The sequence below is a fragment of the Podarcis melisellensis genome, assembly GCF_964234715.1.
Source record: "Podarcis melisellensis genome assembly, chromosome: 3".
NCBI lineage: Eukaryota > Metazoa > Chordata > Lepidosauria > Squamata > Lacertidae > Podarcis > Podarcis melisellensis.
This window is the reverse complement of record NC_138530.1, coordinates 82,392,378-82,416,251: the sequence shown is the minus strand read 5'-3', so window position 1 is coordinate 82,416,251 and position 23,874 is coordinate 82,392,378. Positions and strand designations below refer to the sequence as shown.

Genomic DNA, 23,874 nt, shown 5'->3' with positions numbered 1-23,874 from the left:
ACGCACATTTTAGCCATGGTTCTATTAAAAACTGAGGCACAAGAATCTTTAAATAACTGTAAAGAATTAACCTGGGGCAGGGGGCGGAATCTCCCAATGCACCTATACGGTAAAACTTTGTGTTCATAGCTACCTCTCAAGTGATAAAGACTGAGTCAATGTGCAGCAAGTAATGGCATCAATAACCCAGCCTTGCTATACAAGTCATACCTTGGGTTATGAATGCTGTGGTTTGCGTGTTTTCGGGTTGTGGACCGCGCTGAACCTGGAAGTACTGGAATGGGTTACTTCCGGGTTTTGGCGCTCGCGCATGTGCAGAAGCACACAATGACATCACGCGCATGCGCCGAATTGTGTCACGCACGTGCGCAGATGCAGTGCTGCGGGTTGTGAACGCTGCGGGTTGCGAACATGCCTCCCACACGGATCACATTTGCAACCCGAGGTATGACTGTACTCACAATCACAAGCATTGAGAAGCCTTTTGTGTGCACCATTAATGTGCACACTTCTGAAAGGTAAAAATACATGTGTCATTTGAAAAACACGCAAATGGAGAAGTTGAAGACTTTATTTCACAAGCATCATAGCCTCCAAAAGCATCATTTCAAATACAACAATGGTATTTTAAGAATAACATCATGCAAGACAAAAACAGTCCAATGTTATATTCTTTGTTTTTTAATGTTGCTGTTTTCAGGTGGTATTCAAGGCGCACACTGGCAAATTCAGGAAGTGCAATTAAAGCTGATTTGGTATCTTGTGCCACAACCCTCCTTCCCCTGCTCCACAAAGCAAACTTTTTGCTGTGACAGTGAAATGCGCACCAAAGTGGGAGGGGTAACAACTGCTTGATGCAACATCATATCACCTCCCTGCAAACAAAGCAGAATGAACGCTCAATAAATAGTTGATGTCGCCATACCTCCTCACAAACCTTGTGCAAATAAACTGGGGTGAATGCTCAATAAACAGGTCATCTGGAAGCAGCCGAGGTCATTGACGCTGTATGCAAGTTAACCTGCCTTTTCAGCTGCTTCATGGCAATAGTTTCCTGAAGAAACCTGCTTGCTGTCTTTACAGGCCAAAACTTGGAACTCCCTAATCTTTGAAACTGCCAAGCCAAAGAACCAGCTTGCGATTTAATTTTCTGTTACTGGAGCGGCTAATGGTTACCTGAAAGAGATGTGACAAGCCCAGAGTTGTTAAAACTCTTTGGAGGACCAGAAAGCTGTAATTGACAATAAGAAGGAGGTGCTGTGAATTGACTTGCTATTTCTAATTTTAAATTTCTTAATACACGAGAGCTGGCTCATTAGAGAGCCCTTTTTTATGAGGATCTTTCTCTACAGTCCTTGTTTCTTTCTTTTCCGAAACTGGGATTTTAAAGCTTTTAATTGTGGGTAGGTCCCAAAGGCTCTGTGTGTGTAACAATTAGTTAAAAAATGCATTTCTAAAGCAGCCAATTAAAACCTGATTAAAACAGATAATGTGTGGGAAATGCTTAAAAAGCCTTCCTTTCTGACTAGCACAAAAAGCCAGTCTGGAGACATGAATGAGGATGGCTAGAGACCCAGGGAGTGTGGAAACTGAGTGTTTGGGGACATAGGAAGACCAGTAGATTCAGAGAGGAGAACAAATGCCAAAAGAGCAAACAATGTGAAAAGAAAAGTGAGGCTGTGCTCTGGTGTGCAGGGAGGAAAAGGATCTTAATGCTGAATGAGTTTTAAATGTGACAAACATGGGTCGTCCCCCCCCCTCCCGAGGTTAAGGTACTAGTGTGGCCCCATAATCATTGACCTCAGAGGTCATCTAGTACAGGATGCTGCTAAATAAACACAGGGACTACAATGCAGGATCCAAGCATAACATTCTTGATAGATTGTGGCTGCCACATAAATATTAAAGTGTACGTGGGTCGGTTCCCACAAGGCAAGACAAAGTGATGACAGCAAGAACCTTTATTGAACTAACAGAACTGGACAGCAGGGGCAAAGCAACTGCTTATATACATTTCTGAAGGCCTGGGCCACTCCCACTCCCAACGTGATTGGCTCTCTAAACTTCCAAGCTGTGAATCATAACTCAGAGTTTAAGGGCCAATGGCAGAGGCCCAAATCCTAAAATGTTCTGTGATTGGATATCATGTATCGAATCAGGGGCTCTGAATCCTTGGTCCAGACTGCAGCTCAGGCAAACAGACCACTGAATATATAACAAATACCCCCAGCAAAGGAGAACTCTCCCATTCTTTTTCTCTCTCACTGTGTGTGTGGGGGGGGGTGCTGTTTTGGGGAAGTGAGAAAGGAAGGGAAATTCTGGGCATTGCCTGTTTGGGCCTATGAAATGGCTTCCTAATGGAGCTACTTCCACAGGAACTGCAGCACCATAATTTTACTGCCCATTATCGGTTCTTAGATTTCCAAGTTTCGCCCAGAGGCCCCCAAAGTTTGGGGGACTCTATGGATGCACTTTGGAGACTAGTGTTGATGCAGTTCCTGAAGTCCTTCCTTTTTTCTTTTGCTTATTGCCTTTTCTTTTCTTCTCTTTTCTTTTTTTGACACTAACGTCACTTGGTTAGTTAATATGTTAATATTTATAATTGTTATTCAAGCTTGTGGTCCCTTTTTCAGATAAAAGAAAACAACTCAATTTGCATAGCTATGAATAACATAAAGACCTTTGAATAGTAGAAACAGGATCACTATTGGCATTCATATGCCCCTGCCTTTAAAAATACTTGCTGCTTGAGTATTATTTTTTCAATTTCAGATCACCCTTATCAAGAGAGGCTGCTTAATGCATTGAGGGAAAGCTAATTTTTAGATGAATTATTCATAAATATCACTCTTTTCCAGTGGCAAATACAACCTGAAATAGAGTAATTTGTCCTAGTAGTAGTGTTTAAAACTAAAACAAAAAACCCAACTCCCTTGAAAACAGATTTATTAAATAAGCACCACTGAATTCACCTTCATTTCCAATGTTCTCTTTGTCCTTTTTCTACTTGAGATGATTATTTTGTGAATATTTGATATGTATTTACAATAGTGCTCTCCCCTCCTTGCATCTGGGATGTGAAGCTTGCTCATTATCAAGTACTGGACAAACATCTTCAGTATGCTGTACATCTCATTGAATTTGTATATTATTATTATTATTATTATTATTATTATTATTATTATTATTATGCAAATCATTGCCATATTTTTACCAAAAATGCACAAATAGGGACACCCACATACTTTGTACTGCATCAGACCATTCCCTGTAAAATGCTACCTTTTTCTCATTCCTAGCCATCTGCCTTTCTTTCTCCAAAGCGCTAACATAAATTTCCTCCTTTGATTGTTCTCTTTCTCTGAAGCAGCCATATTTAGATTAGTAGTTGACTGATTTGAACGAAACATTGGAAATACCCTTTAGGTTTGTTCCACATGCTTTAATTTCAGCAATTTTCAACTATTTTCTTGCAAATGTGCTGTTAAAGAGGGAAGGTTAAAGAGGGAAGCTACATCACTCCAGTTTTGTACCGCTTCCGCTAAGGAGATCAGTGCAGTTGGTGTTAGTTTGTTTGCCTGCTTGCATCCCTGGCAAGGGATGCCCATCAGACACAGAACCTTTAAATATTTTGGCCATTTTATTAAATATTTTATTGTGGGGGCCAAAGCCCCCACTGCCCCGAGAAATTGGCTCCTATGACCTTCACATTGTGTGAACCCTTGGAGAGCTCCACTATGTGTTTACTGTAGAGTCTGGAAATTGGGAAGGGTCACCTTGGTCTTGTCATTTAGCTACGTCCACAGGGCCATTTTAGCTAGAATCCATGAACAATATTTTCCTTTAAACTTAGGGATGATCTCTTCTTGTGTCGTTAGATCAGAAGGCAAATTGTCCAATTAAGGAGCCACTCATATTTTAAATATGTGGACTAGTATGGATGGCTTAATCTAATTTGTAATGAGTTCCCACATAATTTCAATGGATGTAACAGAATTTGTTGGTCATTGGCAGATGATGGACAAATACTATCTCACCAGATGAGACTTCCAGGCAGTCAGCCACCTAGATAGCAGTCCTTAAATTAATAGCCCTAAATATTAATAGTCCTAAATAGTCCTAAATTAATTAATAGTCCTAAATAGTCCTAAAGGTTCAGCGCGGGTGGCGCTTTGGGTTAAATCACAGAGCCTAGGGCTTGCTGATCAGAAGGTCGCGGTTCGAATGCCCGCAACAGAGTGAGCTCCTGTTGCTCGGTCCCTGCTCCTGCCAACCTAGCTGTTTGAAAGCATGTCAAAGTGCAAGTAGATATATAGGTACTGCTCCCGCGGGAAGGTAAACTGCGTTTCCGTGTGCTGCTCTGGTTCTCCAGAAGCAGCTTAGTCATGCTGGCCACATGACCCAGAAGCTGTACGCCGGCTCCCTCAGCCAATAAAGCGAGATGAGCACCGCAACCCCAGAGTCATCCGTAACTGGACCTAACAGTCAGGGGTCCCTTTACCTTTACCTTTAAAGGTTCAGAATTGTGATTCGGTTCACTGAAATAATAACTGAAACTTGGTAACATCACAGCACCAGCGCTATGAGCAGGGGCGGAGGAAGGGGGTATGGTGGGGGCGGTCTGCCCTGGGTATCACCACTGAGGGGGGTGACAAAATGCCAGGCGGCACTCACCATGGGGCCTGCAGCGTGCCCAAGCCATGCGTCTTTCTTGGGAGAGATGTGGTGGCTTATGCACGCAGGCTCCGCGGTGCCCCAAATGGTCCACCCGCAACCTCCCTCTCAGCTGTAGGGCGGCTGAATGGGAGGAGGCAGGCATCCTGCCCTGGCTGGAGTGTCCTGCCCCCAGGCACCCAATCAACTTGCTCCGCCACTGGCTATGAGATTTAGAAGCGATACATATATGACACTTGTTATTCTTCTTATTATAGTTACTGTGTCACTGAATACAAAGTGGCCTGATTGACACTTAGCACTTACCATAAGTCAAACCATTGCTAAGCATAAACACACAAGGGTGCAGATCCTTGCAGCCTCTTCACTCCTCTCCTCTCCTGGTCCTCCTGCTGCTGTGCTGCCCGGAGCCAAGCTATGGTTTGGCTTGGCGTGATATTCAAACCCAGGATTGTGGCTTGTCTCCCCCAAAGAAACTACAAGCTGTAGCCCAGGTTGAGTCTTGACTTAAGGCTCATGTTTGTTTTTCCCATCTCTTTTCAAACTGCCCAAAGTCCATCTGTTGTGCTAGGACGACAGTGCATTTTAATCTACTTCAGATGCACAAACCTACAATTCTAGTATGTGTTTGAATCCACCCTGCAAAATGCTTGGTGCATCATTTGTTTAATGAAAATTGTGATCCTTGAGATTTAAGTACAAAGAGGGTTAGGGACTCCATGTCTGATTTATTTATTTATTGTTAACCTTGGCTCTGACTTCTTTTTTTCCTGCACCGTGGTGCTCCTTGCCTGTCGTCTTGATCTTGTCTAGCCCATAACAATTAAAAATTTGTCTGCAGTTCATTTTCTTCTCTGTGTGAAAATAGAAGGGGAGTTAAAGCTCTTCTCATTTGATTTCATTTGACTGATAACCTTCTTCATTAATTCCACAAGATCGTGTTTTAATATCTGTCTCAATGGAACTTTTCCGGGTAATGATGAGTGACAGCCTAAAGAACCACATTTCTGAGAAACAAAAAATGTATTCAGTGGAATGAACAGAGAATCCCATTTGCGTATAGACCCTCTAGGAAAAAAAATGTAAAGAGAATGGGGATTTTCTTGCTATATATTTTGTGGTTTGTAGGAATAAAACAAGAGGCTATTTTCACTGGTGACACTCTAGCTCATTCTCCCCCAACATGGTGTCCACCAGAGGTTTTGGAATATAGTTATCCTCATTCCTGACCATTGACTAGGACTGGCTAGGACTGATGGTAATTGTGTTCTACAACATCTGGAGGACAACAGTTTGGGGAAGTCTGCCTAGCTTGACCTATGAACCTGAATAAGAAGGCCTGGCTGTTTTTGAAATGAACCTTCTGTTCTTATATTCATTGTTCTGACAGGCTATTGCACTCCATTTGGTTAATCATATCAAATCAATCTACGTAGGCCATTTGGTTAATCATATCAAATCAATCTACCGCCGCGCCGCCACAGCACGATTTCTGTTCTCATCCTGAAGCAAAGTTCTTAACATGAAGCACTATTTCTGGGTTAGCGGAGTCTGTAACCTGAAGCGCATGTAACCTGAAGTGTATGTAACCCGAGGTACCACTGTATCTGTATGGGGAAACCTGGATTCACATGTTTGCTCAGCATGGAGCTCACGGGATGACCTTGAGCATTCAGACCATCTCATCCCCATATTGTTACTGAGATACTAAGATGGATAATTCTGCGTACACCACCTGAGCTCATTGGAAGAAAGGTGGGATAGAAATGTCATAAACAACTATTAGAAGTTTGGATCAGCATTTGTTGTGCGTAGTGGGCCTTTATAAGAAGATGTGAGCTAATCCCAGTGTTTCTTTAGAGCAGAGCTAAGGAACCTTTGGCCCTCCAGGTGTTGCTAAATCTCCCATCAACCCTAATTTCTGGTCATGCTGTCTCAGGCTGATGGAAATGGAAGCCCAACAACATCTGGAGGGTCAAAGGTTTTCCAGCCCTGCTTTAGAGAAGAGAACATGGGCCTACCACTCCACCTCCAGTCTCTCTCAGAAGACTCACCTTGATAAGCAAGATGGAAAGGGGAATGGGAGGGTCTTGTCTCTTACACATGATGTGTACACCTGAGGTCCAGTGTAACTGTGAGGCTTATGTTTCATTCCTCCCTTGGGGAGCAATCCTGTTGCTTTCATGCTAGATTCACAGAGGTTTAGTCTTCAGAAACTATGTCTGGCTGTCCCTCCATTCATGGTGGACTTGCAGTGGCTGTAATAACGCCTTCAAAGTAGTAGTGTTCATTAGACATTTCTAAAACAGTCTTTATGCAAGTTTATTTAAGGAAGTGACAATAAAAGTGAATATTAGAGGTATTCTGTGATTTTAAGTCAAGCAAAACTGTTGGCATGGCCTTCTCCTGCTCAAGAGACTGAGCTGGCCTTTTGCCCACCGAAGGGCATATTCTCATGACCCGTTCCATGTGCGACAGCTGCAGTTTTCAGTCAGTCAGCAGTGACTTCCAGCTGGAGTTGCTATACACTCAGTTGCTTGTAGGAATGCCAGTGGCATGTGCCAGACTTGGTGCCTTTTGACATCCCAGTAGGAGAACAGCTTTTCAACAGATTATGGTGCCATGTAAATGCTATTTTGTGTGCTTTGTCAAGCTGTCAGCATTTGCACAGCCACCCACTGAAAGCTAGTGTGGCAGGAAGTCAGCAAGCTGACCAGGGCGGCTGAAAACTCAGGCCTCTTTATTACTTGTGGCCAACCAAGTGGAAAGCAACTCACCAGTCATGAATTCTGGCCTTCCAGGCCCTTGACAATATCCTGGCCCTCTTTTTAACTGCCTAGGACTGCAAAAATGTGGGAGACAACTGAGCATCTGGTGGGCTGCAATACATGGTGCTAAGCTGCATTCGGCTTGGTGGGTCACAAGTTGCATTTCCCTGCAATAAGAAGAGGCCATAAAAAGATTTAAGTCCCCCTTCCCCAAGTTGGAATTATATGTAGGGGGGGGGGTCCTCTTGAGTACAGTGGAACCTTGGTTCTCGAACAGCTTACTTGATGAAGAGATTGGCTCCGAAACGCTGAAAACCTGGAAGTAAGTGTTTCGGTTTTCAAATGTTTTTCAGAAGCCGAACATCCGACCCAGCTTCCACTTGAGTGCAAGAAGCTCCTGCAGCCAATCAGAAGCCACACCTTGGTTTTTGAACTTTTCAGAAGTCGAATGTACTCCTGGAACTGATTTCGTTCAAGAACCAAGATATCGCTGTATTTGGTTTCAGTTGCTGTCTCTCACATTGCATGTAACATAATTAGTTTTGTTCTAGCACAGTAACTCCTTTAACCTCCCATGCACTTTTAAGAACCTGATCTGACCAGATAGGCCTTGTAATGTGAGTGATTTGCCATCCTGGATGGAAGAATTGATGCCATTCTCTATTAATCTGCTGGTTAACTTCCAAATATGAAAGAAATCGTGTGGGTTTTTTTAACTGGGAGCTTTCTTTTCGCCTCCTCCTCCCCCCAGCCCCCAGCCCCATTTCTGTTTTTTGACTCCATCCCTCAAATTCTATACATGCTTTATTTCATCCTTTGGCTATTAACTTTGATATTTTCCCTCCCACTCTACATCCCTCCTCCTTGCACTCTTCCCATCAGCGATCTTTTTCATCTGTTTTAAGTACAAGTCAAAACATTTGCTTGTGGTAATGTTGGCTTGACTTACCATTACAGCATTTAGCTTCTGCTTCTAGGCATGTAATCAAACACTAGCGTTAGTGGGAACTCTGTAATTGTATCATTAAAAAACAAAAATCTATAAATGCCCCCGTATAAAAGTTAGCTTTCCTTTCATGCTGAAATGTTCTATTTCTGCATAGATTAAAACATAAAGCTATATTTAAATACATCAATCAAATATTTGTGGGCACATTTTCAGTCCAATAATCTGTGTTGGGCTACAGTAGCAGAAGGCTTGTGGCTGCACAGCAGGAACACACTAACATTGAGAAATAGGTCCTAACCCTGTGATGCTGCAGGATAGATTAAGGTCAGAGCTAGGATTTCTTTTTTAACAAGATGGGATGAGGTGAACTACGAGGGGAGCTTTGTAGTTGCCACAGCCCTTTGCTTGCCCCCTTTGAACATTTGTGAACACTTGTAAGAGTTGCTGAATTTGTTGAAATTCCATCCATGTTTCCCTGCCTCAACCATGGTTTCTTGGAACTAACACTATTTATGCCACCAATCTTTCTAACCAAATTAAATAAATAGTAGAGCCTGCTTGGTTGTAGGTGTGGTTGGCTGATTGTAACCTTGCCACAATGAAGTAATATCCAGTCAAGACTTTGGGAACATCAGCTGGTTCAGAACATGGCAGCCATGTTGTTGACAGGATCTAGTCACTGTGAGGTTATTGGAGAAAGGGGCTTTTGTTTCTGTGCACAATTTGAAGTGCTGGTTTTAACCTTTCTAAAGCCTTAAATGAAGGGTGGTGAACCTGTGACCTTCTAAAGCTTTGTACACACTGTAACCCTGAAGGTATTGAAATGGAAAAAGTGAAACTAAAAACCACCCTTCATTTTGGCTAGTTTGGCATTTTCACATAAACTGCTCGTTTGCTTGCTTCTCCTAGTCTAAAACTTGATAAAAGGCCAGCAAGGTGTTTGTTTGTTTGTTTGTTTGTTTGTTTGTTTGTTTTTTAAAACTGGTTCATGTTTTTTGTCTTACAATTAAAATAGATGAAGCAGGAGGAGGTGAATGGTAAGGTATTTTTTCTGTGAAAGGTATTCTTTCAGTTACTTTATTTGTAACAATGTACGGTACCTCTTTCAACAAATGCTGCATTTTCAAAGCTCTAGGAATTATGTGAATAGACCCCAGGCATCATCACAGAATATTTTAGCACAAAATCCTTTTAATCTTTCAAATGTGATTTCCTTTTTAAAAAAATTCTTTGACTATAAAATCATAATTCAAAGCAGGAAAGTTCCAAGTTAGTCTGCAACAGGATTCTAATATATATGTATTTAATATGAAAAGTCTCCCGTGTGATATTGTGAACTGTACCACATATTTGACACTTTGTATTATTGTGAACCGTACTCCTTGACAGACTTAATTGCTTTAGCAGTGAAATGTCAAGTATTGACAGTCGGTTACGTAGGTAAAATCTAATCAGTTTGTGCAGGCACGATGCAGGGTGGACCAACTCACTTAACTTTTGTACCTTTGATAGAAACCATGCTCATTAAAATAATTCCTGAATTACCACACACACACACACACACACACACACACACACAAGTTATTGCCCGTTCCAGCAGTGCTATTGCTGCACATCACACCAGCCATATAGCTAATTGCTTATGCACTCTCACATTCTCTCACCTATGAAAAGTGTTGTTCCTTCAACCATTGGCAAGGCAGAACAATCCCAGTGTAAAAGATGAGACACAACTCTGACATGGGCAGTGGGAACAGACAGAAGCAGCCTTTCATTTTTAAAAAATGAAAACTGGAAGCTGATGGAGCAAAAACCTGCCGATCTGGGACATGTCCAAGGTTTAAACAAGAATTATGGATGATACTGTTGCTATAAAACAGTGGTCACACTCCAGAGAGGTCATTAGCTATGCCTCAGGGCTTGTACATGTCCAGCTGAACCTCTGAACTTATCTTTGAAACGCAGCTCCCCAAGCTGAAATGTAAACGACTTTTGAAGTTTTCTGAAGGGGCTTTCTCACAGGACAAAGGCATAGAGAGAGAGGAACGTCTAATGCCCTAGTGGGCAGTAGTATGACTCGTGAGGTATTAATTTGGAACTGCCTAGAATTCTTATATTCATGCTTTAATATCTAGCAAAGGCAGATTATGTACTGAATCCATGCCTCACACTCTTGTAATTAGGATTAGGGCTAAAATGAAAGTACTTACTTTTTTCCAGAAGGTGGCCAAAAGTAACTTCCCACTGCACCCTTTGACAATTTTTCTGCAGCTGCTTCAAAAGTCAACATGTGTTCTTCTGTGTCACTCTCTCTGAATTTTCTTTGTTTGCCCCTTGGTGTAGCCAAACCCAGTTGACTACATAGGATGGTGATTCTTCAACACATTCACTCAGGGATCAGCAATGTGACTCATCTTAGAAGGGGAGGGAAGAGCACTGATACTGAATTTTTATAATGACTTTCCTGCACTATCAGCTAGGGAAAATGATGGTACAAAACAGGACTGAAAAAGATAAATATTCAATATTAAACTCTACTTTGGGAAATGCTTCTCCTTCCCCCCTCAGCCCAGATAGTTGTTTCCTGCTTAAAAACCAAGTCAGGAGAATATTTGGAGCAATCCTAACTTGTATTTCTTATTAATCTTACCCTTATTTCTCTTGCTCTGAGAATGTCATCATTTTTGAGTGTTTCATAAATGTTCTGAGGGTACCAGTGCATTTTCTTATTTAACTTATGGCTACTTTTTCCTAGTTAAACGTTAATGATGTGAAGCCTATTGATATTTTTTTTTACTCCATTTCAGATGCAGGAATCTCTGTCCCATGCCCTTGTTCTGACTGGATGATGCCGCGTATCAAGAAACTCAGAATATCCCTGCTCTTTGGAGAAGTCAGTCGATTTGCTAGTGAGTTGCAGCATGCCAATGAGGTACTGTGGTGCTTGAGATTTTATGCTGTCATAAAGATTTAGCTGTTATAGATTTCACCTTGACACTGGAGAGCTATTGTACTTGAAGTTTAAAGGTGCCCAAAAGAGAGCCTTCCATGCCGCCTTTCAGCTGTGCTTAAACCACCAGATTTGTAAACATATTTCAGGATTGTCTATAGGCAGGAGATTCCATAGAGAGAAAAGAGTGGTTTCCCATTCTCCCCCTGCCTTCCTCCCTTTGCAGCAGTCTTTGAGGGAACCTTAGGCACCAACTCCTGGGGATCAAGGCAGTTTTGTCTCCCATGTAGTTTTTGAGGGAGTAAGGCCCCCTCAATTTTCAGAGGGTGTTCAGCTCTGCCCCGTGGCTTCTCACGACATCAGGAAGTCATGTGTCATTGCCCCCTTAATACGCTGGAGAAGCTGGCACCTCTGGAGGGTGTAACCTATGAGCCTATGAGCCAACACATACACTGCTAATCCATGCAGTGTCAGAGAAAGGGAGAGAAGGAATTTCTTTGCTGCTCACACCACCACACCTTACAGCTTTTAAAAAAGTAAACAGCAATGTGCTTCAGCATTGTGGGGCTCCTGGGCAATGGGGTGTGGAGGTGGGATCAGAAAAACAATCTCTTCTTGTTTGGGGGGGGGGATTAGCTAACTAATCCCAAATTAGTTGGAGCCAAATTTTGGAGAGCTCACTTGTTCCTGTGGTTTAATACCTTACCACTTCCTTTTCTGCCTCTTCTACACGCATTGCCCATGCATGGATTCCTATACTACCAAACACCTAGCTCATCACCTTGGGCCTTTGTCCCATGGGTGGAGAGTTGTGTTCATGAAACAGCTGCATGCATGTATTGTCATGCACAAGGCATGATCAGGGGCCAGCACTGTTTAAAATGGCATGCGTATAAAAGAAAAATTCAAGGGACTGAAATTATTTGCATTGAATTTTAATATTTTAGATTCACCAGACATGGGGGGGGGGGATAGTATTGTGTCAGTAGGGGCCTATTTAATTTAGGTTTAGCAACTTGTAGAATTGTTCATGGATGTTTAAAGGTGCTTGCTATATTTATCATTTAATTTTAATTTTTGGCATGTATTCTTAGTGAACCTTTGAATGACAAGATTTTGCATGAAGGTTTTTGTGTGTGTTGCTATTTGTTTTATCATTCAACTAAGTTTTATACCGAATTAGCCTCTGACCGAACTTATATTAATTTCAATGGGGCCACTCTGAATAAAACATACCATAGTTGACTACCACCCTCAGCACTTATACAGCGTAATTCAAATATTTTGTATACATTATCTCAGTAATCCTTACAACGGGCATATTAGGTAGACTTGTATAAGGTGCCACTGATTTCTGTCGGGAGCTAAAAATGCAATCTTGGGAGTAAGCCCTATTAAACACACACGTCTGAGTACACATATACAGAATCAGACTGTAAGATTGAGCAAATAGCAGCTCACCTGAGGTCACTTATTTTGAATTCATGGTTGCTTTGAATCATTAATTTGCTGACTTGCAGCTCGCTCTTGTGGCTGCTCTGCTATACCAGCTCTCATTGTTCCAGCATCCACATAAAGCAGCTTGGCTTTCAGAATTATGGCAGTCTTCAGGTAAACCTCCCAGGCTGGATTCAACCAACAAGTCTTGCTAGTGGAAGCCCATGCAAAGACTACCACTAGCACAATGGGGATTTCTCCTCTCTCCTCTGCTAGGCATGTGCAGGAAGGAGAGGGATATTGTTGCATCTGGCAAGCTGAAATGAAGGAACAATGGACAAAATATATTAAAAAATTAAAAAATTGTCCAATAGCACCTTAGAGACCAACTAAGTTTGTTCTTGGTATAAGCTTTTGTGTGCATGCACACTTCTTCAGATACATATATTTTGACTGCGTCAGACCAACACGGCTACCTACCTGAATCTGGAACAATTGCCTTAGCACTTCGTTGAGTTCCTCTCTGTGCATTTCAGTGATGATAAGCAGTGGATCATATCATAGTCACGTAATACGTGGAAGCAACTGAGGCAGATATCCAGAAAGTGAACCTATGCAGAGAGTGCTTAATCTTCAAGTTAGTAGACGAGTCCTGCTCTAGATTGGTCTCTAAGAAATTGTAGTGGGAAAGTATCTGCCAGCTTCCTAAATGTCAAGTGGTATAAAGTACTCATTGAGAACCCAACTGCTGAAGACAGATTTAAGAACTTATGTTTCAAATGGAAGCATCATATGAGAAAGGAATCAATGGGGAAGCATCTCAGTCTTGTCAGATGTTCTTTCTGTGTCCTTAACAGCATGACTTAAAATAGAACAATTCCTAAGAGTTGCTGCAGCAGGAGAACTGGAATGGACTGACCCAGACCCTGTGGCCATCATCTGTGGTCCTAGTCTGTGTGCATCCTCCAAGAGAGGTCCATAGGCAGGCAGCACAAGAATGGGCCTTTTCTGCAGTGGCCCCACATTTGTGGGATGCTCTTCCCAAGGTGGCTCGCCTGACACTTGCATTACATATCTTTAGGTGCCAGCTGAAAATGTTTCTCTATAGCCAGGCCTTTGGCTGATTAAGCAATCTATGGCCTTTAAATGTGTTTGTGGGAAGGGGGTTATTGGCTTGTTTTTGTTTTATTATGTATTTCATGCTTTCATTTTGTATTTTTATGTTGTAAACTGCCTTGTGATCACCGGATGAAGGGTGGTATACAAACTGAATAAATAAATAAATAAATAAATAAATATTAATAAATAAATATTGATAAATATAGCTCTTAAACTGGGGGGGGGTTCTCACTGTTTAAACAATATATTTTTCTACAGTTTGTATTATAATCTGATATATTTATTCCCCACCTTGTTAATTTGGTTTATTAGTAGTAGCAGCAGTAGTATACTACATTTCATAAAAAGATCACAGAAGGAGTTTCTTCAATAATATTGTCTGTTGTTGGTCCCAGCCTGGTTTGGCTGCCAATGACTTCTGTTGATTAAAGGAAAAATATACAAAGTAATGCATCATGGCAGCCAGCACAGGAGCATGATAAATGGTTCTTACATCTTCACTGTTCATACGAAGAAATAGTTTTATGGCATTCTAGGAAAGAAAGCAGGATTAGAAACAGTTATGTGCAACCAAGGAGTGGGTGCTCGCTGCTCTGCTTTCATGTATGGTGAAATTGAAGATGACACCTTAATCAGAAAACTCAGGTGTTTTCTATTCAACAGAAGAAGCAATGAAATGGATTTCATGAAGAGAAGGGATCTCGTTATCAACATTCTGTGAGAATGTAGCTTTCCATTCAGGAGAGCATGTGTGTTAGGGCTTTTTCCACTGAGATGTTCCATTGAGATGTTCCATTGCGACACAACTTGTCTGCAAGATACAGCTGCATCAATGGCATGATATCTATTGGCAATGCAACAGGAGAGGCAACTGGGCTGCACATTGATTCTCTTTGCATTCCAGAGGGAGAATTTGAAGAACTTCCCAGAACTTTGGAAAGTGGGAACCATCAATTAATGTGGGTTGCCGCAGTGAAGGGAAGACATGGGTTAGTTTCCTTTTGGAAGTATCTGTCTCTGAAGCCTTGATTCTACCATCTTTAAGGGGAAACATTTCTTTAAACCTGCTGACACTACAAAAGTGTCACTTTTGTAGCAAACTGTATTTAAGAATTGCACAAGTCTATTTGGTAGTTTCTTTCGTCTTGTTGCTTGTTAATAAAAATGCAATTTATAAATCATTAAAATTAGAGGGTTTTCAGCTGTGAGTCTGACACACACCACACCAAAATAGCACTACCACACCAGGGTTATAGTGGGAAATGAAGTCTGCAGTCTGACTTCTGGTGAGCCATAGAAAACTTTATGTACTTCGGAGAAGGTCAAAACTAACATTTCAAGCCAAAATGGAAGTTGGCCAGCGTGTGCAAGAGAGCCAGTGTGGTGTAGAGGTTAAGAGCAGTAGACTTGTAATCTGGTGACCCGGGTTCGCTTCCCCGCTCCTCCACATGCAGCTGCTGGGTGGCCTTGGGCTAGTCACACTTCTCTGAAGTCTCTCAGCCCCACTCACCTCACAGTGTTTGTTGTGGGGGAGGAAGGGAAAGGAGAATGTTAGCCGCTTTGAGACTCCTTCAGGTAATGGTAAAGCAGGATATCAAATCCAAACTCCTCTTCTTCTTCTTACACTTCCTTAAAAAGATCTATGACTGCACCTAGCTCCTAGCTGTGAAATATGGGGCATGACCAAATCGTATTTCCTTTTCTTCAATCCATCTTCCATTAAGCAAAGGAAGGCTTTAAGCTTTCCAACCAGGCCTATAGTGATGCACGCGCACACATTTGCCTGAGGGCCTGTCCATGCAGCCCTAGCCATCTGCCTGAATATAAGAGAATGAGAGGTGGGGAATGAGAGGTGCCCCGCAACTTACTGTAACAAATTCGTGGTGAGGTCCAGCACTTATTTTTCTTGAAGAAAATCACTGACTTGGATTGAAAAAACAGCCAGGGAAAAAACATTGCTATCCAGGGTTGTAAAGACTGCAGAGAGAATAATTGGGTGCACTCTTCCCACCTTAGATCAAATCTATGCTGCCAGGTGACATAAGAAAGCGGCAGAGATAGCGCAGGATAGTATGCACCCCGGAAATGATCTCTTTCAGCTTCTGCCTTCTGGAAGAAGGTATAGGGTTATAAAGACCAGGACTAGCCGTCTGAGAAACAGTTTCTATGCAAATACAATTCTGGTTCTAAACGCAGCATAAGGGGTCTCTATAGTATAGTGTATTTTTTAGTATAGTGTATTTTATAGTATAGTATATATTTTAAAATGGGGTTTCAGAGTTTTTACGGGTTTTTGAATGTTTTATGTAGTTTTCGCAATTTCATTGTTCTGTATGGGACAATGACAATAAAGATATCATATATCGCATATATCATATATCGAAGGCCCTCATAAGGAAGCAGCCCTGGCAGATGTATACATCTGCCCCAAATAAGCTAGTAAGGCTGTATGCTAAATTCCCGACTCTGGCGATTCCCTCCCTCTCTCCCTCCACATTTCTCTCTTTCTTAAAATGATTAGATTCAGTTTGGTGCTTGTTTCCCTTCAGTTATCATTAAGAAATGACAGCTGTGTCTCGTGCAAATAAGCACAGCCTATTTCATACAGGCATCAGTCCAGGGGATCATTTGCTTGTTGCTTAATCTTCGTTGGTTATGGATAATTAAGATGCACCTGTTAAAAGTCCCTGCCTTGTTCACTGACATCCCTGCTTAATTATACCACATACCTGCTTCTTTGCAAAAACAAATTATTCCAGAGAAATGTGGTTTCATCTCTTTTTCATGCTCATTCATTTTATAGCCCTAAATGGGTCTGCTGCAAATACCATAGTAGAAGCAAATTAAAGTGCCCTCCATTTATAATGTATGGCCACAGTGGACAGCGGCTTACACCAGAGAAAAGCAAGTATTAATTTCACATGGCTAACAATGGCCAGCTGTGAACAACTGTTCACTTATTCAGGGTAAAATATACCGTATTTTTTGCTCTATAAGACTCACTTTTTCCCTCCTAAAAAGTAAGGGGAAATGTGTGTGCGTCTTATGGAGCGAATGCAGGCTGCGCAGCTATCCCAGAAGCCAGACCAGCAAGAGGGATTGCTGCTTTCACTGCGCAGTGATCCCTCTTGCTGTTCTGGCTTCTGAGATTCAGAATATTTTCTTTTCTTGTTTTCCTCCTCCAAAAACTAGGTGCGTCTTGTGGTCTGGTGCATCTTACAGAGCGAAAAATATGGTATATTTTTATTGGTGTACTGCTTTAAATGGAAAGAGAGGGGATCCCTTGCCATTCCTAACCCAATAAGGTCGAACAATTATAACCCCGGGCCCTAAACATATTGTCCATTTTTAAAACAGCAAAAAAAATAAAAGGATAACATCTTGGGCATAGAAAGTTCTTTACTTATTATAAGAATATGTGTGCAATCTGCCGGCATTTGCTGTTCGTTAATTTAACCTTAATCGAATTTAAAATGAAAGGGAATATATCCTTCATCATTATGGAAGCTGTCATATGTAGAAATTGATCCCAGTTGGCTTTCGGCATACACCTGGTCATCCAGGAAAAAACAGGCAAGAATTTTAAAACACAATCCTATTGATTTTGCATTCCTAAAATGGTAGCCATCATTGCACCCAAACCGTTGTTATATCCCTGATAGACCTTTGTCTGGATTGTATCAATTTAGACTGCAGGCAGTAATTCATATGATAGATTGTCTCCTTATTCCACCAGCCCCTCATATAGAAAACTAGGCTAAGGGAACCTTTTCCCTTGTATGCTAGCTTTCCATCAAGTAACACCCCCACAAACACCCACCCACGCCTGCAGTATGAAAGACTACAGGCAAGTCACTGGTTTTCCATCTAGGTGAAAACTAGTCCCAAGTTACCAACTCCTGTTTGTCTCTTGGAGCCCATTCACCAGAACTTTCAGATAACTTATCGCTAGATTGGTAGTCTGTCTTGCATGAACAGCTTTCATTTGTTTCCTAAATAACAATCACTGCAATTGTTCCATAGATTAAGCCTGTTGCATTGCAATTCTCCTGGTGCATTTTGCTCCTGGAAATTATTTGCAAAGAGCCTTGTCTCAGAAATTATTGTTTGAAATCATCATTACATCCAAACGTTTTAAGAGTTTAGATGCCTTTGAGATGGGAGGTAATTTCCAGGCTGAGATTGTCCCTTGGGGAATTTTCCTTCTGCCAGTCAACCAGGGAATGATTACAATTCCAGAGTTTCGTGCGTATACAACCTTAGTCAGAATTATTCATCTAAGAATTGCAGAAGAAGCAACTCCTCTCCCTGCAATAATACAAGTGATACTGGCAAACAAGGGGGAATATATAAACAGCCAGCTGCTGAAAAGTGATCGTTTTCTCTGTTCCCCAAAGAAGAAGCTGCAGAACCAACACCCAAAGTTCCCCCTCGCTTTCTGGCCTTTGTTTCATTTTAAATCATAAAACCGATTGTCAAAAATGCTGCAGAAAAGGCTTTCACACAGAATTGCATATCAAAGTCTCAACAGAACACTTCCTTTGCTTCAGATAAATGGACTGTGATTCAGAGGCACAGATGTGTGTTGATTTGCAGGAAACAAAGCAAGGTTACATGTGGCAGCCGTGCCATCAGCAACTGGTTCACCTTGCCTGCTTGGAAAGCAAAAGAGATTGACAAGGTTCAACTGTAGAACGTAGTGCAACTTTTTTATATTATATATGAAAGCAAGATTCGTTTGAAGTCTTTGAGAATGTTCAAGTCAGCCCTGGAGGAATGTTAGGCTTCAGAGTGTTTACCTCTGGCTCTTGTTCCACGTTCTACTGTTTTAAAGTGGCCATGAGGCATTGTGGGGAAGAGAAAAGCATAAAACAGGTGAGGGATAAGAAAATCTAGTTCCGTATAAGGGCAAGTGAAAACTAGCAGGTTTTTGTGATGTGTAAGGGGCAGTAGGATATGTGTGTATGTATGTTTGTGTCTTTGTGTTTGTGTGTGTGTGTGGACCTTGGGTTAAGAACTTAATTCATTCTGGAGGTCTGTTCTTAACCTGAAACTGTTCTTAACCTGAGGTACCACTTTAGCTAATGGGGCCTCCCGCCGCCACCACGCCACCACGGCGAAAATTTTTGTTCTCATCCTGAAGCAAAGTTCTTAACCTGAGGTACGATTTCTGGGTTAGCGGAATCTGTAACCTGAAGCATCTGTAACCTGAAGCGCCTGTAACCCGAGGTAGCACTGTATTTGTTCTTAGCCCTAATAATATTGCCCCTTTCCTTTCCTATTTTCCAATGCAGACACACAGCATTCAACCAAAGCCTAACACCCTCTGAACACTGAGTGGGCCTGCAAGGGTGGAGCAATGGGGGTGCTGTGGGGGCAGGTCACACCGGGTGTCATCCTGAAGGGGGGTGACATTCAGCACACACCTCCGCCCATGACTCCCAAGCCTACAGCAAGCAGCGGCCCTGATGGGCCGTCAGGGCCACCAACAAAGCAGCAAAGCTCCAGCCTTCGGCTCACTGTAGGCTTAGGAGTCACGGGTGGGGGGATTGCCCCGCTGCCCATGCTCCCTGCTGGAGGAAGCAGGCAGGCAGGGGAGAGGGCAGGTGTCTTCCCACCCGTGCCTCCCAAGCCTGCAGCAAGCTGGGGGAAAGGGGGCTGCTTGGCCAGCAGCCAAAGAGTCACAGGCGGAGGGGTGACAAAAAAATTCCACACCAGGTACCACCTGACCTTGCTATACCTCTGGGGGCATGGCCCCCTAAAAACACACACACATACATCGGGGTCCCCAAAGTGCTTTGACCCCTAGGAGCTGGTGCCTATGGACTAACAGAAAGATGGAAGAAGCAGTGGTAACTGAATAGAACAGGTGCAAACCACTTCTGGACAAAAGAATGACAGGAAAAAAGTTCTAAACACTGTCTGTGGCTAGATTTTAATACAGCTTTAGGACAGTGGTGATAAATAACACAAATTCTTTTTTATTAGCTGCTTCTACATAAATTGGAAATTCTGAACCACAATTAACTTTGTCAGATACTTTTCAGAGGTTATTTAAAGTAAACTCCCATTGGTGAGCCGAGGTATTGGATTTACTAGCAATTATTTGTGCAGTCCCAAAATGCAAGATTAGTTCTTTTAATTAATAACCTTGTGGAGACTTTTACTGCTGCAATAGATTAATCATTCTAAAATATTCTACAGTTGCGTTATAGGACTCCCTGCCGATGTTGCGACTGCTGTAGTTTTCCACACAGAATAAAAAGATAGAAAGTCTTGATTGTACATTAATGAGTATAAGATTTTATGGCTTTTAGCTGGATGAGTTTGCTTTAGATCTGGTGTATAGAATTTTAATTGGGGATAAATGAGAAAAATTATCCTGAAATCCTCTGCTTCAACAATACAGTATTGTACCCCAAGCGTACCTTTATTGCAGTGCCGTTTTTTAGTGGAAATACTTGAGGCAAGGGTTACTTGAACTTGTAATAACTATTCATAATTTAAAAATATGGCAAACCATATCTAGATCAGCTGTATTTCAACTTGATTGTTTGATATAGAAACAAATGATAATGGCAATAAAATGAACCAGCTGCCAAAAACATAAAGCAATTAGTAGAAGAAATGAAAAGCGTATTGAAACAGAAGAACAGAAGAACATATAGTGCCTGTTTCAGATCTGGAATAAGTTCAATGTCCTTTTCTATTTGATTTTATGGCAGTGATATAGGATAACAAACATAGAAAAACTTTAAATAAAAAGTGAATAAACAATCTTCACTTACTGTTTTCTAGCACTGCTGTGGCCATTGCTCACCAGGAAAATCTCAAGCACAATTTCCAGGGTAGCAAGTGGAAATTTGACACTTCATACCTCACTTCCTCTATTCAAAAAGCCTCACAGTGCAAAAATGTGAGATGCACTATTATTGTTAAGAAGCTTCTGCTATTTACCACTGAGTAACGAATATATTCATTGTCATCTAGTCTTTTTATCCATAATAAAAAAAATGGGGGCGTTCTTTTTTTCCCTGTCGAATTTTCCCTGTTAACACTAAGTTGGCCAGCGATCTCCCTTGCCTAGCAGACTTCACGCTAGGCCAGATCACGTTCTCCAATTGACAAATAAAGGATCACTCTTTGCCACAACTCGGGTCATTTTGGGACATCTGTCATGCAGGCCAGGGTGAAGCAAAGCATCAGCCTAGGACATCCTGCAGCCCAGCTGCTGGGTTGGTGAACTAAGTTTGTGTGACAGTGTGCAAGTCAGTGAGGAATAACTGGAGGTTTCAAGTGATATTTTCAAGTATGGCATGCAGGATTATTGAGGGCGGCGGGGGGATGAATTGAAAAGTGCATTTGTTTCTCTCCTGAAAAACAACACACAGTTTCGGGGAGGGGTTGTTTTATTCTTTATCTCATAGCTCTACAAATATGGAAAAGTCAAAGGATGTGTTAATGTATTGTTCCTTGGAGCAAGGGCATGCCAGCCACTGACATACCCTCCAAGTGTCCCGATTTTCCAGGGACAGCCCCAGAATTACAAAAGCTATCCCAGCTTCTGATTTGATCCCAGAATGTCCCTATTCCCCCCACCAGTGCCGCTGCTGGGAGGAGAATGAGCCAGTGCTTGTCCCAAGTGGCGGTGGCAAGAGAGCAACCTGTTGCCTCTCTGTGACCTCTCCATCACCACTGCTGCTGACCTCATCACTTGGACAAGCTCCTAATAATAATAATAGTAATAAAAATAAATTTTATTTATATCCCGCCCTCCCCAGCCGAAGCTGGGCTCAGGGCGGCTAACAACAGTCAAAATAGTTCAACATTCTAAAAACATTCATTATAAAATTAATTAAAATTAATGGCAGCCATCAAGCAAAATTCTGTGTAGGTTGCCAGAGGAGGGGGTCAGGCTGCGCCCTGACCAAAGGCCTGGTGGAACAGTTCTGTCTTGCAGGCCCTGCGGAAAGATTTCAGGTCCCGCAGAGCCCTAGTCTCTTGTGACAGAGCGTTCCACCAGATTGGAGCCGCGGCCGAGAAAGCCCTGGCTCTAGTTGAGGCCAGCCTAACCTCTCTGTGGCCTGGGATCTTTAGGATGTTTTTATTTGCAGACCGTAAATTTCTCTGTGGGGCATACCAGGTGAGGCGGTCCCATAGGTACGAGGGTTATAGGCCGTATAGGGCCTAACAGCTGCTGGAGAGCAGGCTAGGAAGAGGAGAGGTTTCTGCCCCATGGCTGTGGAAGAGGAGAGGTTTCTGCCCCATGGCATTGGCTGTGAGATGCAGGCCAAGGGCAGGGCTGCCTTGGGCATGAAGAAAGGGGGAACAGAGCGCAAGGAGTCTTCTTGTTTTTTAAATGCTTTGTGCATCTGCATCTAATCTTGCCCTTTTCTAAAATTTATTTGTTGGTGTGTGTCTTTCTTTTTGTAAACCTACCAAAGAATAGAATAGAATAGAATAGAATAGAATAGAATAGAATAGAATAGAATAGAATAGAATAGAAAAGGGGTTTTTCTCAGAATGGTGGAGGGCATGTGTGCTGTGTCCCTTTGGTGATACGAAATCTGATAAGAGATTGGGTGGTCAAGGAGGGTCAGTTGTGGGGGGAGGGAGGGAGAAATGTCCCTATTTTCATCTGAGGAATATTGGAGGGCATGCAGTGATATTGTATAGTCTCCTTAGAATCTGCACCACCCTCCCCCAACTTCATGCCTCCTAAATGTTTTGGACAACAGTGGTATCTCAGGTTACAGAAGGTTCAGGTTACAGACTCCACTAACCCAGAAATAGTACCTCACGTTAAGAACTTTGCTTCAGGATGAGAACAGAAATCGTGCAGCGGCAGCGGGAGGCCCCATTAGCTAAAGTGGTACCTCAGGTTAAGAACAGATTCAGGTTAAGAACGGACCTCCAGAACGAATTAAGTTCTTAACCTGAGGTACCACTGTACAGCAATCAGCCCCAACTAGCATAGTGAATGGTCAGGGATGATGGGAGTTGTATTTCTGCAACATCAGGAGGGCACCAGGTTGGCAACGTCTAACCTACACTCGTATTTCCTGTGATGAATCCCTCCCATATTTCCTCTGCTATGTTTCAACATGTTAGGATAATACCTTATGGCAATCATAACCCATGGTTAGTACCTTGTGTCTTTGCTCGTTATCTTTAAAAAATATGCCATAAGGAGGATTACTTCCATGTATTTTTTAAAGTCACTCCAGTGCAGAGGTAGCATCTCAAATTATTTCTTTATAATTGGCAGCTCACCTGCCTCCATACAAGGGGGTCTTAACATCCAAGCTGCTCAGCTGGGGAGAATCCAGCTCCCGAGCTGAAGAAGGTACCGGTAATTGCTTTAAGAGGCAAAAAATGTCAATTATCTGCATGTGGAATTGGCAGGTTAGTTTTCAAATAGATAATGCTTCCGATATATGCAGACTCCAAAGTTTTCTTCACTATATTTGAATGAAATGGGAGAACAGACTCTCTGGTCCCAAAAGGATGTAGAGCTTGGTCACATATTGTGTGTACAGCACTTGTTCATCTACACCAGGCCTAGGCAAACTTGGCCCTCCAGATGTTTTGAGACTACAATTCCCATCATCCCTGACCACTGGTCCTGTTAGCTAGGGATGATGGGAGTTGTAGTCCCAAAACATCTGGAGGGCCGAGTTTGCCTATCCCTGATCTACACACATTCAGCAGTAGACACGGAGGTGTGCTGCACTGACTTCTTTTTAATGGTACTAATATAGAGTTCATGCACTATACATACTTGGTCCTTCAAGCTGCAGTGTCAAAAGACGTTTTAATTATGCTCCACAAATGGAAGAATCTTGTTGAGTAGCATGAGCTGCATTTCCCTTTGCAATGTTTAATATAAAATAGCAAATTATAGCAAATGAACAATGACTGGCAAAGTCAATGTGTGATTATGAGAGAGAGCTTCACTATTTGCATATTTCATCATT

At 42.2% G+C, this 23,874-nt stretch overlaps 1 long non-coding RNA gene across 2 annotated transcripts; it reads right to left on the bottom strand.

Annotated features, from left to right (window-relative positions):
* Nucleotides 1-706: 706 nt before the first annotated feature.
* Nucleotides 707-20,853, bottom strand: LOC309366394. 2 transcript variants are annotated; one of them, XR_014166684.1, is made up of 4 exons: nucleotides 20,686-20,853; nucleotides 7,452-7,510; nucleotides 5,422-5,528; nucleotides 707-875 (listed from the first exon to the last, which is right to left on the bottom strand). It is a non-coding gene; the product is annotated as an uncharacterized lncRNA (long non-coding RNA). The 2 variants fall into 2 exon arrangements; XR_014166685.1 differs by lacking the exon at nucleotides 20,686-20,853 and adding an exon at nucleotides 10,602-10,748.
* Between the last annotated feature and the right edge of the window lie 3,021 nt (nucleotides 20,854-23,874).